Below are 16,348 nucleotides of genomic sequence, written 5' to 3'. Positions count from 1 at the left end.
TAGTTATTACACAGAGGTGCCACTCACATTTTCAAGGGTGTTAACACTGGATCAAAATAAATATTCCTTTGGTAAAAATCCTAAAACTTCATTTTTGTATGCATGTGTTAATATTCATATATTTATATGCAGTCAGCCTTTAGAGCAAGCAAATGTCCTCTAACTGCAATTTCAGACTGGTCAAGGTAAAAGACCTTTTCCATTAAGTACTTCTAAATTTCTAATCTATCCATGAACGTGAAAAATCTGTGCTAATTAAAGCCTGTCATATAGGCCAATAGTGCAGAGAAGACCTGGGAGGTTCTTCGGATTTAAAGGAGTAGACTCTACATTAAATATAATTAGAATTTCCTGTACCACAACGCAAGATGTTGCTTTGTTCTGGTTTTGTTGCCCAATTTATGAACAGTTGTTAAAATGCTCAGTGGAATTTTACCTTATAAAATGTTGATCAATTTTTGTAGCTAGAAAAATGGAAATCACCCAATGTAGAGCACATTTGCCAGAACAAATTTAGTGGATAAAATCCTTACTTCTTTTACATCATCCTGTCATATGCCTCAAGGATTTCAAACATGAATGTCTTCAGAGGTCTGGTAGAGTGATTTCTCTTTTTTTTTTTTTTTTTTTGGCAGTCGGGCTGTGCAAAAGGAAGATCTCTAAATGGGGCTAGTGACCTAGCCACTGTCAGTTCCACTAAACTTTTGCCATGCAAAGTGAATTTATGAATGCGTTTTTACCACATTTTCTATTTTTTCTAAAGAAGCCAGGTATCAATATTTCCAAAATTATAATATAAAATATATATTTACTATGTATAAAAATTCTTTCCACTAATTAAATTTGTTTAACATTGCACAGACAAACAAGAGAAGTTTGTGGGCTAAGTGTTCTCTAGCAGCTTTGTTTTCTGGATCCTCATGCTTTTACCCTCTAGTGTATCACTGTTTATTAGACGTATGTGGACCATATATGTAATTTTAAATTTTATAGTAGCCACATTAATAGAAGTAAAAATAAACAAGTAAAATCAACATAAATAATGTATTTAACTTAAACCAATATATCTATTGTCCTTTCACCATTTGAGATAATAGATACAAAGAACAGATTGGTGGTAGCCAAAGGTGAGGGTTAGAGGGTGTGGAAGAAATGGATATACTGTGGGTTTCTTTTTCAGTTTGAATAAATTAAATTTAAAAAAAAGTATAAGTAAAAAGTAAATGCTTATTAAATAAATGGAAAAACAAGTTGATAGCTGAGCCTTTGAAAAAGAACAGGATTAGGTTTAAATTCTAATGCTTTCTATTTCCACTCTTTCCCTAGGAAAATTGCTTGTATAGATATGTATGTCTATATATATACATCCACTGAAAGGGTCTAGAAACAATGATGCATGAGGAGGAGCAAGGAGAACGCAGAGCATCCATATCTTGGTTTTTAAATACTTTTCCCCACTAAAAGGAGACAGGGTACCTTGGAGAAATAGCTGATTCTAATGCTGGAGGAGGCGATGGCACCCCACTCCAGTACTCTTGCCTGGAAAATCCCATGGACGGAGGAGCCTGGTGGGCTGTAGTCCATGGGGTCGCGAAGAGTCAGACACGACTGAACGACTTCCCTTTCACTTTTCACTTTCCTGCACTGGAGAAGGAAATGGCAGCCCACTCTAGTGTTCTTGCCTGGAGAATCCCAGGGACGGGGGAGCCTGGTGGGCTGCCGTCTATGGAGTCACACACAGTCGGACACGACTGAAGCGACTTAGCAACAATGCTGGAGAAAGAAAAGTAGAACCTGAACCTGAAACCTGTCTTGTATAACAAAGTGAGTAGTGAGGAGGTGCTAAAAAAAAAGATGGATTTATGTGTTTTCACTGAAGGAGATGAAGTCTCAAAATAAAAGGTCCAGGTTGAAGGAGTTCCCACATATGGAGCAATATGAACATAAAAATAATTAAGAACAGTAATGAGTTAGAATACTTTGTATACAGTAAGAATCCATAAGTCCATGCTGAGATTAACTACTACATAGAAAAAATATGAAGTCATTCTCTGTGGTGCAATGCTCACTACTCTTAATCCATGATACCTCTAGTGTATAAAACACAAGTAACAGTATACATTTTGCAAGTAAAATAAGGTATATCTAATAGATGCCCCTTGGTTACCAAGAGCTATGATGTAATGGATGTAGGTTGAATTTTAAATTCTAAGAATAAAGAATACATAATATTCTCATAGGTGCCCAAACTAACATGTTATCACCCTAAAACTTCCATACATTCTCTAAATGTAGAAATCGTATGTCACCTAATGTCAACACAGTAAAACTATAAATTTTTACTAATTCAGATGACAAAATCCCTGTTCCATGGGTGGGAAAGTAATGAGATAAGATCAAAAATTAAAAATCTGAGAATATAATAATAATAATAAAGAATTCTAGGGACAGAGTCAATGTGATGATCAGAGGAAACTTATTTATATTTAGAAATATTTTAATGCCCTTAAAAGATTAACAAATAAGAATAAATATAAATAAAGAAGTTAAATTGCCAATCAAAAAGTTTGGGACAAGACCAGTAAAATGAAATAAAAGAGAAGGATACAATTAAGCATATAAAGAGATGCTCAGTACATTCATAATAAGATTAATTTATATTAAGACAACACTGTTATAAAATTTCTAGTCAACCGAATTTATAAAATCCTCAAAGTTTGATAACTTAGTTTGCAAGTGTATACAGAGACTGGCACTCTATTACTTGCAGGAAACTGGTAGGAATGCACTTTGATTAATGGCAGCAGGAATTACAAACACGTCTCCTTCTGTAAAGCAATTCCACCGCTAGGTATTTTTCCCATGAGTACACTTGTATGTTTGAGAACGACTCCTATGAGGTTTTTTTTGTTGATGTATTGTTGTAATAAAGGGCTTCCCAGGTGGTGCTAGTGGTAAAGAATCTGCCTGCCAATGCAGTAGACTTAAAAGGTGCAGGTGAGATCCAGGGTTATAACTGTTTGTAATATAAAAAAGATTAGAGACTGCAGTTGGGTCTTCAGGCTGTGTTGTAGCCATCGCCATGGTTCTTGGAAGCAGAAACTTCCTTTCCCTCTGCGCCCTCCTCCACCCCACCTCCAGGCTCCCTGGTCCCAGCTCCTGTCCAGTCACATGAATACTAGCCGCTCAGAGGAGGTGTCCTGGATTTCCTGGTTCTGTGGGCTTCTTAGAAATGAATTCTTCGGTTTAGTGGATAAAGACTACATCTAGGATGGATTCAATGTCACTGGACTCAATGAGAAGGTGCCTCACTATAGACTACACATGATCTTGAACCTGGGGCTGGTTATGGAGTTGGAAGACAACACCAACAGGAATGACCTGACTGAATAGGCAGCCAAAATGCTTTACAGATGGACCCACACCTGCTATATCCTCACTTTATGTTTGAAATCCTTCAAGCTAGGCTTCAGCAGTACGTGAACTGAGAACTTCCAGATGTAAAAGCTGAATTTAGAAAAGGCAGAGGAACAGGAGATCAAATTGACAACATTTGTTGGATCGTGGAGAAAGCAAGGGAATTCCAGAAAAAAATATCTCTTTCTGCCTCATTGATTATGCTAAAGTCTTTAACCATGTGGATCACAACAAACTGTAGAAAATTCTTCAAGAGATGGGAATACCAGACCACCTTATCTGTCTCCTGATAAACCTGTATGCAGGTCAAGAAGAAACAATTAGAACTGGACATGGAACAATGGTTTGGTTCAAAATTAGGAAAGAAGTATGTCAAGGCTGTATATTGTCACTCTGCTTATTTAACTTCTATGCAGAGTACCTCATGCAAAATGCTGGGCTGGATGACTCAAGCTGGAATCAAGATTGGCAGCTGAAATACCAAAAACCTTAAATATGCAGATGATACCACTCTAATGGCAGAAAGTGAAGAGGAACTAGAGAGCCTCTTGAGGGTGAAAGAGAAGAGTGAAAAATCTAGCTTAAAACTCAGCATTCAAAAAACTAAGATCATGGCATCTGGTCTCATCACTTCATGGCAAATGGAAGGGGAGAAAAGTGCAAACAATGACAGACTTTATTTTCTTGAGCTCCCAAATCACTGCAAAATTAAAAGACACTTGCTCCTTGGGAAGAAAACTATTTCAAACCTAGACAGTGTATTAAGAAACAGAGAGATGACTTTGCCAAGAAAGGTCCTTATAATCAAAGCTATGGTTTTTCCAGTAGTCATGCATGGATGTGAGAGTTGCACCAGAAAGAAGGCTGAGTACTGAAAAGAATTGATGCTTTTGCATTGCAGTGCTAGGGAAGACTCTTGAGAGTCCCTTGGAGAGCAAACCAGTCAATCCTAAGGGAACCAACCCTGAATATTCACTGGAAGGACAGATGCTAAAGCTTTAACTTCAACACTTTGGCTACCTGATGTGAAGAGCTGCATCACTGGAAAAGACCCTAATGCTGGGAAAGATTGAAGGCAAAAGGAGAAGGCGGCAGCAAAGGATGAAATTGTTAGATAGCATCACTAACTCAATGGACATGAATTTGAGCAAAGTCTAGGAAATAGTGAAGGACAGAGAAGCCTGGTGTGCTGCAGTCCATGGGATCACAAAAAGCTGGACACAACTTAGTGACTGAATAACAATACATCCTCATCAGCTGTGGCATTGCCCAGATGTTGGAAGAGTACCAACAGGAAGACTTTGGCTACTGAGCCTGTGTGTACTGTGGAAACCAACCAATGCTTCCTAGTGGCTTTTCAGACATCCCAAGTGAGGCCATGGTAAGTTCTACTGCCTCAAATGCTTGGATGTGTACACACATAAGTCACTGAGGCACCAACACATGGATGGCGTCTACTTTGGCACTGGTTTCCCTCACATGCTCTTCACGGTACACCCAAGTACTGGACAGAGGCCCACCAACCAGATTGTGTCCAGGCTCTATGGTTTCAAGATCCATTCAGTGGTCTACCAGCAGCAGCTCCAAGCCACCAGCAACTTCAAGAGCCCTGTTAAGATGGTTCGCTGATGCCTCTTCTGACCTGACCCTCAGTCTTTGACACATTCATTACTTTGCTGACACCTTTTCAGGATCCCTCTATGGTTTATGTTTAAATTAGCCATTATTGTGGTAGGAATATAAACTAAAGTGCAAGAAAAGGCAAAAACAAGATCAGAAACAACCAAAAGGCCTGTCAATAAAGAATTAGTTAAATGAAGAATGTGGTACTGCCATCCATGCAATGGAGTACTACACAACCAACTAAATGAACAAAGAAGCTTTTTGTAGTGATGTGGAACAATATCCTTTTTATGCATTACTGAGCATAAAAAGAAGTGTGCAGAATAAATCATTTAAAATTTATCATTTGCTTAAAAATTTAAAAGAAAATCATATACATTGTTTATCTTATACACACAAAGAATGGTTCTAAAAATCATCTTCACAATCCATTAATAATAGTTGTCTCCAGGAAGAGGATTTGAATAAGTATATACTGTGCATATTTAAATGCACATTTAATTTTTTATTTGCTAAAAATAAATAAGATTATGGTTATCTTTTAAAAGGAATGGAAAAAACAAAAAATATGAAGAAAATACATTGGTTTTTCGTAACTTATGTTCAGGCACTAAAATGTTTTCTCTCACACCTGGGAAATGCACTAAAGGCAATAGAGTTAATTAAAATGCCCTCTATATGTTAAAAAGGGAGTAAACAAGCCCAGTGGATCCATTTTCCTTTAAAACTCCATTATTATGTACTTGAATAAATGCTAATTATCCCTTAGATTAGGATTTATCCTTGAAATGTCACCACCTGTATGTTACCACTACCAGTTCATTCAGTATTTTAGTGTGTTAGTTAAAAGGATGTCATACGATGCAGTTTAACCCATGGCTTGTTTCTAGGTTGTGCCCTTTCATCATTGCTCTTTTTAATTGGTAGTTTTTGACCATTAAAAACAGAACTTTGGATAACTAGTATTTTTCATATTAAACTGAAATTTCTTTATTTGATTTTTAAATCACCATGATTATCTTGAAATAAATACTTATTTTTTTTAATTTATTTTATTTTTAAACTTTACAATATTGTATTAGCTTTGCCATTTTTAAAAATATATAATTTATTAAAAGCCTTAAAAATTATAAATAGCGCTAGAAAAATTTACTCATCCTAGAATGGCTGTACCTAAGGAGAATCAAGAATGGAAATTTCATTCTTAATTCATGTATGTGTGTATATGTCCATATCCATTTTCACATGTATGTACGTGGGAAGTAAGCATATTGCTTTTCATACCATGTAAAACTGGTGTCCCTGCAAGCTCCTCACTTTCCAGAAACTTTGGAATCTCATAGGAGATTCAGTTCAAGCCAAAAAAGAATCAATATGAAAAGACTTTCACTTTTTCATAGCTCCTGTGAACCCAGAATTATAATACAGTGTGAAATTAGCATTCTAATACAATGGTTAAGAGGACAGGTATAAAGGTTAAGTAGCCTGCACTTCAAATTCCCAGATTTAAGAGCTACATACCTCTTGGGAAAATTAGTTATTAGAATCATAGTTTCCTAATATGCAAATTGCTTATAGTAGCATCTATTTCATGAGGGTGCTTCCCTGATAGCTCAGTTGGTAAAGAATCTGTCTGCAATGCAAGAGATCCCGGTTAGATTTCTGGGTCAGGCAGATCCACTGGAGAAGGGATAGGCTACCCACTCCAGTATTCTTGGGCTTCCCTGGTGGCTCAGCTGGTAAAGAATCCACCTGGAATGAGGGATACCTGGGTTTGATTCCTGGGTTGGGAGGATCCCAACATGAGGTGGTAAAAATTAGATGAGAAAAATTACATTAATGCTCAACATGCGTGCTAAATTGCTTTAGCTGTGTCTGACTCTTTACGACCCTATGGTCTGGTGCTCGCCAGGCTCCTCTGTTCATGGGATTCTCCAGGCAAGTATACTGGAGTGGGTTGCCATGCCCTTCTTCAGGGGATCTTCCTAACCCAGGGATTGAACCTGCAACTCCTATAACTCCTGCATTACAGGCAGATTCTTTACTGCTGAGCCACCAGGGAAGCCCCATTAATGCTCAAAGTATTGCTGAAAAAAATGATAGCTATTAATATAATAAAAACTGTTAACATATTTTCATTTTATTTTATTTCAATACATACAGTTGCTCAAGTAGAGTTGCAACTCAGTAAGTCTGTGGTCATTTAATTACGTTATTGATGGCACACCAATTAACCACCAGAGATACAAAAGCTACCCCCCTACTTTTTTTTTTTTTAGTTTTGATTTTGCTTGAATAATGAAACTTATTCTATATCCTTAGGGAAATTTGTTTTTTTGGCTATCCCAAAGATAAGAAACCACTATTGGTTCCTCACCTTGATCTTTAATATTAATACATGACAACTTCCAAATATACCTCAGAAATGATATTAGTGTAGGGAGAACAGTATGTCAGAACACTTTAAGATGGGCCGAAAGACTACTATTTTAATTACTGAGGCTCTTCATTCTGGCAAATAGCTGCCTTGATTGACTCAGTTTTTCATAAGCACTTTTGATCCAATTTCCCTAAGGTGGTGTTCCACAGAAGAAAATAAAACCCACCAAATATTAATATAAACATGTTTCATTATTGCTTGACAGTTAGCTAACAGCATATGTTAGAAAAAGTACATAGGGGAAAACAATAAATCCGGGAGTGAGTTCGACCAGAAGTTTAAAAATTAGATAAACCAGTGATGATGCAGTTTTTTTTCTTCTAAGAAGTAGAAGTTCAGTTCAGTTCAGTCACTCAGTCGTGTCCGACTCTTTGCAACCCCATGAATCGCAGCACACCAGGCCTCCCTGTCCATCACCAACCCCCGGAATTCACCCAGACTCACATCCATCAAGTCAGTGATGCCATCCAGCCATCTCAACCTCTGTCATCCCCTTCTCCTCCTGCCCCCAATCCCTCCCAGCATCAGAGTCTTTTCCAATGAGTCAACTCTTCGCATGAGGTGGCCAAAGTATTGGAGTTTCAGCTTTAGCATCATTCCTTCCAAAGAAAGCCCAGGGCTGATCTTCAGAATGGACTAGTTGGATCTCCTTGAAGTCCAAGGGATTCTCAAAGAGTCTTCTCCAACACCACAGTTCAAAAGCATCAATTCTTCAGCACTCAGCCTTCTTCACAGTCCAACTCTCACATCCATACATGACCACAGGAAAACCCATAGCCAGAAGTAGAAGAAATAAGTTCAAATATGGTATCCGAAAAGGGCACTGTGACTTTAGGTGGAATTACACCAGAACTAGTGTCCAAAGTCATCCAGAATGAGTCATTCAGTCATCCAGAGTCACCCCGTATACTTTTGAGCAGTAAGTAATATATCGACCATAAAAATTTCCCAACTTTTCAGCCCTTCATATACTGACATAATTTTCAATAAAACTTTGTCATTCCTTTCATGAATTTCCCTACTTATTAATGTGAGCTGGCTTGTTTTGCTACAAAGAGTGTGACAGAAGTGATGGTGTGTCAGTACAGTCTAGCTCTCAAAAGGCCTTGAATTCTTTCATCTTCCTTGAATTCCTGCTTTTGCCATTGGAACAAGCCCAGGTCAATCTTTTGGAGGAAATACTTAGGTGAACAGCTGAGGACTAAATAGCTTTACAGCTAAGCCCAGCCTAAAATTGTTCAATCCCAGAATTGTGAGCTAAATAAATATGTTGGGTTAAGCCACTATGTTTGGAGTTAATAATAGCCAGCTGTTAAAATTGACGACAGTTATGGTAAGGCAAGCGGTTTCTTAAAGGCCAGAAAGTCCATCGGATTTGGAGCTAGGTCTTAGCCAATGCTTAAGGATATGGGAGTGGGATCTTGTTTCAACAGCAAAAAGGAAATTGGCAAAGGCTAGATAAAATTTCATGGCTCAAGCAAGTACTCTAAGGGTAGGGCCAGGGTGAGGTTTCAGGCTCAGTTAGGGACTGGAGAGAAATCAATAACCTACACTTTGGACTTGGAAGAAGAAAAAAATTCTTTTTGGAACTCATTGGAAAATAGAGTGTTTAGAGCTCAAATAGTCTGACCAATTTCAGACAGTTTGAGGCTGACACCAGCCTTACTAAAACTGGGCAGACCCGAGCTTGCAGGTGGCAGACTTCAGTCACTAAAGCTGAGACCAAGGGAGGAATGAGACAAGGACATGGTGAGACAAGGAAGGGAAGAAATTTCATGCTGTGCAGAGAGCAGAAGAAGAAATTTCAGGCACATATATTAATATCCTGCCTCTGCCCCCAAGTTTTCTCTTAGCCACTTCCTTCCTTTATTCTTTCCAAACAGAGTATGTTTTATTGTACTATAGTATTTAAGCATAATGATAATTTTAAATGTTAGTCACTCAGTCATGTCTGCCTCTTTGTGACTAGGGGATGATCATCAGGTAGGCCTGTGTATGGCTAACATGTTAGTTACAGACCAGATTAAAAGGAAATAGAAATGAGGCAGACTGCCAAAGGGTTTTGCAAACTTCTGACAATTTTGTTTTAAAGACTAATGCAAGGAATCAAAAGGAGGCCCTAAGGCTTGGGTAGATAGTATGGAGTTGTTGGATATTGGAGAGACTGCTTAATCCCTACTCTGGATGCAGCCTCTTCTGAGTAATTATAGACATTAGATTTTAGAAAGTACAGCACAGGACTTCCTGGGAGTCCAGTGATTAAGACTCCACACTTCCACTGCAGGTGGTATGGGCTCAACCCCTGGTTGGGGAACTAAGATTCCCCATGCCACTCTGTGTGACCAAAAAAGAAAAAAAAAAAAAAAGAATAAATAAAGAAAAGGGTGCCTAGTATTTGGAAGGTTTGGAAAACTTGTTTGAGGGAATAACTGTAATTGTGTCAAAATTTTAATATGAAACATAGAAGACCAAACAACAACAACAACAAAGATAAAGAAATGGCCATGGTCTTTGGATATATAAAGATTAGTAGTGTGATTCTAAATTTATTCTGAGTTTCTCTGTGGCAGAGAAACTAGACATGGAAACACAATTCATATGGCATAGGGCATAAGCTACAGAAAGGGAGAGAAATCAGACTTTAAAATAAAACTGAAGTTGATTTTATTATATTTTGAGATGGAAATTTATTCACTAAGATTATATTATATAAGTTAAAAGTTTAATTACCTAGGTATAATTAGAAAACACCAAACAATAGATGTAAAAGACAATGAGAGAGAAAAATCAAGATACTTATTTTATAAAATAAGAGTTCCACAGAAAAATTATATACATCTTTATGTTTTCTAAGATAATGCTTTACTCTCCTTTGCTTATTACATTTTTGAATTCAGTTGATCAAGGTGAATAGCAAAGCAAGACATGATATCTTTCATGTAGCAAATTCTAAACATTCCCCAAATTCTGATCTGTCAACAGATGTCGACAACCTAAAGTTCTCAACTAGTAAAATGTTTGTATCATTCAAATCATACTCCTTGTTATCACCTAAAAAATAATTAAAGGTCAGTTTTACATAATTTTGACTGTGAAACATTCTTATTGTACACTAAAATTTTCTGAGCTTTTTCTTAAACTCATGGCCATTGCCTAGATAGAATACATCTATTTGAATTGCAATATAATAGTTTATTATAACTAACAAAGAAGGAGCTTCAAATGCAAATGAAATGCAGATTCAAGTGAGCTGTTAAGGTCATTTAGTTACATGCTAGAAAATAATTAAAGGATAGGTATAACCACCATTAAGTGTTGATCCCCAAAGAAAGAGTGTAGGAACTCTTGAAGTTGAATTTTGAGTTGTGAAAAAATGGAATCTGTATTGAAAAAAAGTGTGCTCAGTAGGAATGCTGGTTCAAACAAAGGAAGAAAGAAACCCATTGTCTAGTTTTAAAAATAATAAAAACATTTCCAAAGGATTTTCTTTTTTAGTTATTCCATAAGTATACTTGAGGTTACTTCTCTGGGCAGAAGAGTGACTGATAATATTTGAAACCTATCTCTCTTTTTGTCAGAATGTTTTTAAAAGTATTTTCATAGTTGATGAGCAATTTGATTCATTTTATTTGAGGAGAATCATCGCCACCAGAGAACAAAAACAGCTTATATTGGAAAATTAATTTACTTTTTTTAAAAAGCAATCATATTCTGTGAAAAGTAGGAAGAAATTACAGTGACTCCACTGAGGCTTCAATCTTGAGCATAATATACCCATTGCTCTCCCAGGATTTTCCTATTTTCTGTGACAATCAAGGTTATAAAATTTTATGTTTTCATTGCTTGGAAATTCATGAAATGAAAACAAGATAATTTTTTTCTTTTTCTTTACCTGGAGATGTTTATTTGTGGAGCTTCAGGAGTTACTTTTTAACACAGGAGGAATTTTGTTCTCTCTGTACTCTTTCTTGAACAGAAAATGTGTATACTTTTTGGGTGAGATGGAGGAGGAACATTTCAGCTGTAAGAGATGAAAGGAAAAAGAGACAACTGTCCTCTATATCACAATTTTCAATCCTTGGACAGCTGATTCATCACATGGATCCATCTCACATGTAACGTTGCCAAATTACTGCTAAGGAATGTGAATTACATATATGATCTGGGAAGTTGCCTATTCTATTTTCTCCTAAAATTAAAGGAAATTATTTCCAAAACTTTATTGGTACCATCCACAACATTTGTGCATTGTTTGGATAAAACTGACTTTTCTTTAGCATGTCTAATGCTAGTTCCTTTACAGAGTCCCTTTTGTAGTTAGCATTAAAACAAACATAAGAGAACACATCACACATACACAAAAAGTGGAAATTGCTTTCATTTGAATTATACAAAGATAAACAGCAACTGGAGAGGGCAATGGCAAGCCACTCCAGTACTCTTGCCTGGAAGATCCCATGGATGGAGGAGCCTGGTGGGCTGCAGTCCATGGGGTTGCTACCAGTCGGACACAACTGAGCGACTTCACTTTCACTTTCACACAATGGAGAAGGCAATGGCAACCCACTCCAGTGTTCTTGCCTGGAGAATCCCAGGGACGGCAGAGCCTGGTGGGCTGCCGTCTATGGGGTCACACAGAGTCGGACACGACTGAAGCAACTTAGCAGCAGCAAACAGCAACTAATTATTCTCAAAATCGGTTGTCCAGAGTCTCACCAGGCTCACCTCTCCCTACAAAATAGAATTATTACATTAAAAAGAGGGTGAGATGTATGGAGAAAGTAACACGGAAACTTACATTACCATATGTAAAATAGATAGCCAACAGGAATTTGCTGTATGTCTCAGGAAACCCAAACAGGGACTCTGTATCAACCTAGAGGGGTGGGTGGGGTGGGAGATGGGAGGGAGATTCAAAAGGGAGGGGATGTATGTGTACCTATGGCTGATTCATGTTGAGGTTTGACAGAAAACAAAATTCTGTAAAGCAATTATCCTTCAATTAAAAAATAAATAAATTTAAAAAAAGAAAAAAATCAAAAAAAGGTTTTCAAAATCTAGAAGATGGGTTTTGTTGTTTCAGTAGGTCAAAATTTTCCTTAGGTATATAGTTAAAAATTACAACTGAGATATGCTCTGTAAAATACTTTAGTCTTCTGATTACTGTTGTGTTTTTTAAAAATACTTTTGACTTGAGATTATTAAGTAGTTAAAATAGGAAAAAGGAGTCCAAAATGGTGGTGGCTACAGGTCTATGTTTTCTTTTCCCTTACTCCCTCCTTCCCTCTCTCCTTTCACACTTTCTTTTTATGGGTCTTACCTGCAAGTGGATTCAGAGGATTCTCATCTAATTGTCATCAGGTTAATTCATTAGCCAATAATTCTTAGACCCAAGATATCAACATATCAACTTGATCTCCTTTTAAAAAGGATAAATTCCCCTGAGATGAAAGAGCACTTTTTCTTACTGAGTCACTGTCACTTTTACAAAATGGTCAGTGACGTGTTTCACTTCTAGAAGGAAAAACAGAGGATGTAAGAGAGTAGAAGATAAAGTGATCATTACAAACACGAGGATCAAAAAACCACCTACTGAAGAAAAATTGACATTTTTCTTCTTACAGACTAAATTTGCATTGACTCTGCTTATCCATAAAATATGGTAAATTTCCATGAGCTTCTGCTTGCTGAGATAAATCATAATTTCTTCTAGGTTTTGAATTTAATGTCAAGTCCCTTCATATATCTATTGTTTGAAAGATAGAATTTAAATTTCTATTTTAAAATATAGTGGACTAACTGTATATTTGTTATTTGTTTTTTTTTAATATTTGAACCTGAAGTACCGAAAGTAGAGTCATATCCTCTTGATTAGTTGCTTTTGTTTCGCTTTTACTCCCATTCTCTCCTTACTCCCATTTCTATGCTGTCCGCAAAAGCAACTTGGTTGAAGTTTTAATTATGCAAAATTGCAAAATATGTGGTACCATTTTGTAATATATATTAAGCTACAGGCTTGTTCCTTTCTTATTTTATGTCACTTAGCACTGTGTTTATGTAAGATTTACCCATGGCTCTCTGCTTATGTGTAGTCTGTTGCTTATAAAAGCTGCAGAGTATTCTGTAGTGTTGTAGATTATTAAAAAAGAAAAATACTGATTTTAGAAGATGATAGTGTAAGTTCCTATTTCTCCTATAAGGCATAGCTATAAACTTTGTGGTGTAAAAGAGCAAAAATATCAACAGATCATTTTTACTCTTCTGGAGTTGAGAAGTTCAAAATGATTTGACAAGGACTGGTTTCTTTCAGAGTTTTTTAGAAAATCTGTTGATCTGTTTTGCTAGAGTTTGGAGGTCCACAGCTTTCCTTGGATTGTGGTTTCTTTTTTATCTTCAAATTCAGCGGTGTTTCATTTGCCACTCTCTGCTTCTGAAGACCTGTCTCTGCTTCTTTCCTCATGTCACCTTCTCTAACTGTGATCCTCCTCTCTCTCTCTTTGAACTATCCTTGTGATTACATTGGGCCCACCTAAATAATCCAAAAAAATCTCGCTATCTCAAAATCCTTAACTTGATACTCCAAGATGATACAGATTCCTCACAAGGCTGTCCATCCCACCAACTGCAAAATACTCAGGTGTAGTATTGTCAAGGACTCAACTTGTGTTCAGTAAGCATCCTTCACTGCTATCATTCCTGACCCAATGGTGTTGCATGCAAGTTAGTCACAAGTTCCTGACACTTAAATTCCTCAGACATTATCCTCTCTCCATTTCAGAAAGCTAACCAATTTTGTCCTATCTAGGCAATATTCGATTTTCCATGCCTTCATTTTCTTCTTGCTCACAGGTTTATGCACCTCCATTGCTTAAGTGAGTCTGATCTTTCCTGAAGCAAAGACTGGCTGGTATTGCCTGGAAAATTCTACCCTGGGCACTAGTTCTTTTTTTTTTTTTTTTTTAATAAGCATAAAAATTCCATGGCATCTGGTCCCATCACTTCATGGGAAATAGATGGGGAAACAATAGAAACAGTGTCAGGCTTTATTTTTTTGGGCTCCAAAATCACTGCAGATGGTGACTTCAGCCGTGAAATTAAAAGACGCTTACTCCTTGGAAGGAAAGTTATGACCGACCTAGATAGCATATTCAAAAGCAGAGACATTACTTTGTCAATAAAGGTCCATCTAGTCAAGGCTATGGTTTTTCCTGTGGTCATGTATGGATGTGAGAGTTGGACTGTGAAGAAGGCTGAGTGCCAAAGAATTGATGCTTTTGAGCTGTGGTGTTGGAGAAGACTCTTGAGAGTCCCTTGGACTGCAAGGAGATCCAACCAGTCCATTCTAATGGAGATCAGCCCTGGATTTCTTTGGAAAGAATGATACTAAAGCTGAAACTCCAGTACTTTGGTCACCTCATGCGAAGAGTTGACTCATTGGAAAAGACTTTGATGCTGAGAGGGATTGGGGGCAGGAGGAGAAGGGGATGACAGAGGATGAGATGGCTGGATGGCATCACTGACTCGATGGACGTGAGTCTGAGTGAATTCCGGGAGATGGTGATAGACAGGGAGGCCTGGCATGCTGCAATTCATGGGGTCACAAAGAGTTGGACATGACTGAGTGACTGAACTGAAAAATTCCTTATACTGAGGTACATAAGACTTTAGTTACCTTTTTACGATGGGCAAGCATACTCCTATATCAGTGAGGAAAAAATAATCACACAAATTGCTAAATTAAATTAGTCTACTGAAATAGCTCATGTACTTACTGCTTAAGAGTTTTGTTCATTCTCTTGGTTATGCTAACTTTTTTAGATCAGGGACAACAGCCTTTGAGGATGCCAAAATCATGACTGGACACATAAAAATCCTGCATTCAGATGGGTGTATATACTTTTTACTGATATGCTTAAATGTATAGATTGATTATCAGCTTTACTGCCCCCAGTATGGGTTGACTTTTTCTCTTTCCCCTACTCTGGTGGAATGCAATTGATTCCAATGCATTTTCTTTCAAACAAAATTTTTTATTTCACCTTTGATTGGCTTGTGACTCCTGCTGATTGACAGGCAAGTCTACAGCTGTGGGTTCTCTTTTGAAGCTATTTTATCTTTTCTCTTTGACTTTCTTTTAATTTGATTGGATTCACTCTTGGAGCACCCTGTAGAAAGAACCCTGATTACTCTCTTTTCCACTGCGACTTGGTAGATGGCAAAGCGCACTCAGAGGTCTTATTCCTTCTTTGTTAGGACTGGCTGCCCGTGGAAGCCCTGGGAGTGCTTATCTCGGTTGGCAGATAACTGCTCTCAGGTTTAAACTTCAAAGGCAAAACCCAGGCAGCCTCAAAGAAGGAAATTTCAGTCAGCTTCAAGGGGTGAGTGTGCTGGTCATGTGGCGACTTTTGGAAATGTGAAAGACTCACTGGGCATTCATGCTAGCCTCAAGATCTCCAGGTCTCTTTCTCACATTTGGATAGTTATTTCAAGGTCCTGGGAAAGCACCAATTCCTTAGTTCTCTGGGCAAGGAGAGCGAGACTCCCAGGGCTGTCATTGAGAGCATGTACTGACATCTTAGCCAAGGACTCCTCAGAGAGTCTCCAAGTGCAGTAAGAAGGTGGCTCCCCACAGCAATACTCATTAGCTGTTGCAGCCCAGCCTGGGGTTTTGTGCCACGACTGGAGAGATTCATGTCCGAAACTGACAAATCACATGTATTCAGTAACTATAGATCAAGGTTCCACAAGCAACCCTCACAAATGTGTGTATGTTTCCTTAAACACAGTTATCTATTAATGCCTATAGCATATTTTTGTAGTCCTGAAGTTAGGATGGCTAGAATATCAAGGAAAAATAACGTTCTCATT

At 37.5% G+C, this 16,348-nt stretch overlaps 1 pseudogene; it reads left to right on the top strand.

Annotated features, from left to right (window-relative positions):
* Positions 1 to 3,027: 3,027 nt before the first annotated feature.
* On the top strand, positions 3,028 to 5,046 carry LOC133235754 (casein kinase II subunit beta-like; annotated as a pseudogene).
* Positions 5,047 to 16,348: the final 11,302 nt, after the last annotated feature.

The sequence above is a fragment of the Bos javanicus genome, chromosome 2, assembly GCF_032452875.1.
Source record: "Bos javanicus breed banteng chromosome 2, ARS-OSU_banteng_1.0, whole genome shotgun sequence".
Lineage (NCBI taxonomy): Eukaryota > Metazoa > Chordata > Mammalia > Artiodactyla > Bovidae > Bos > Bos javanicus.
The sequence above is the reverse complement of the archived record's forward strand: the minus strand, read 5'-3'. Positions and strand labels throughout refer to the sequence as shown.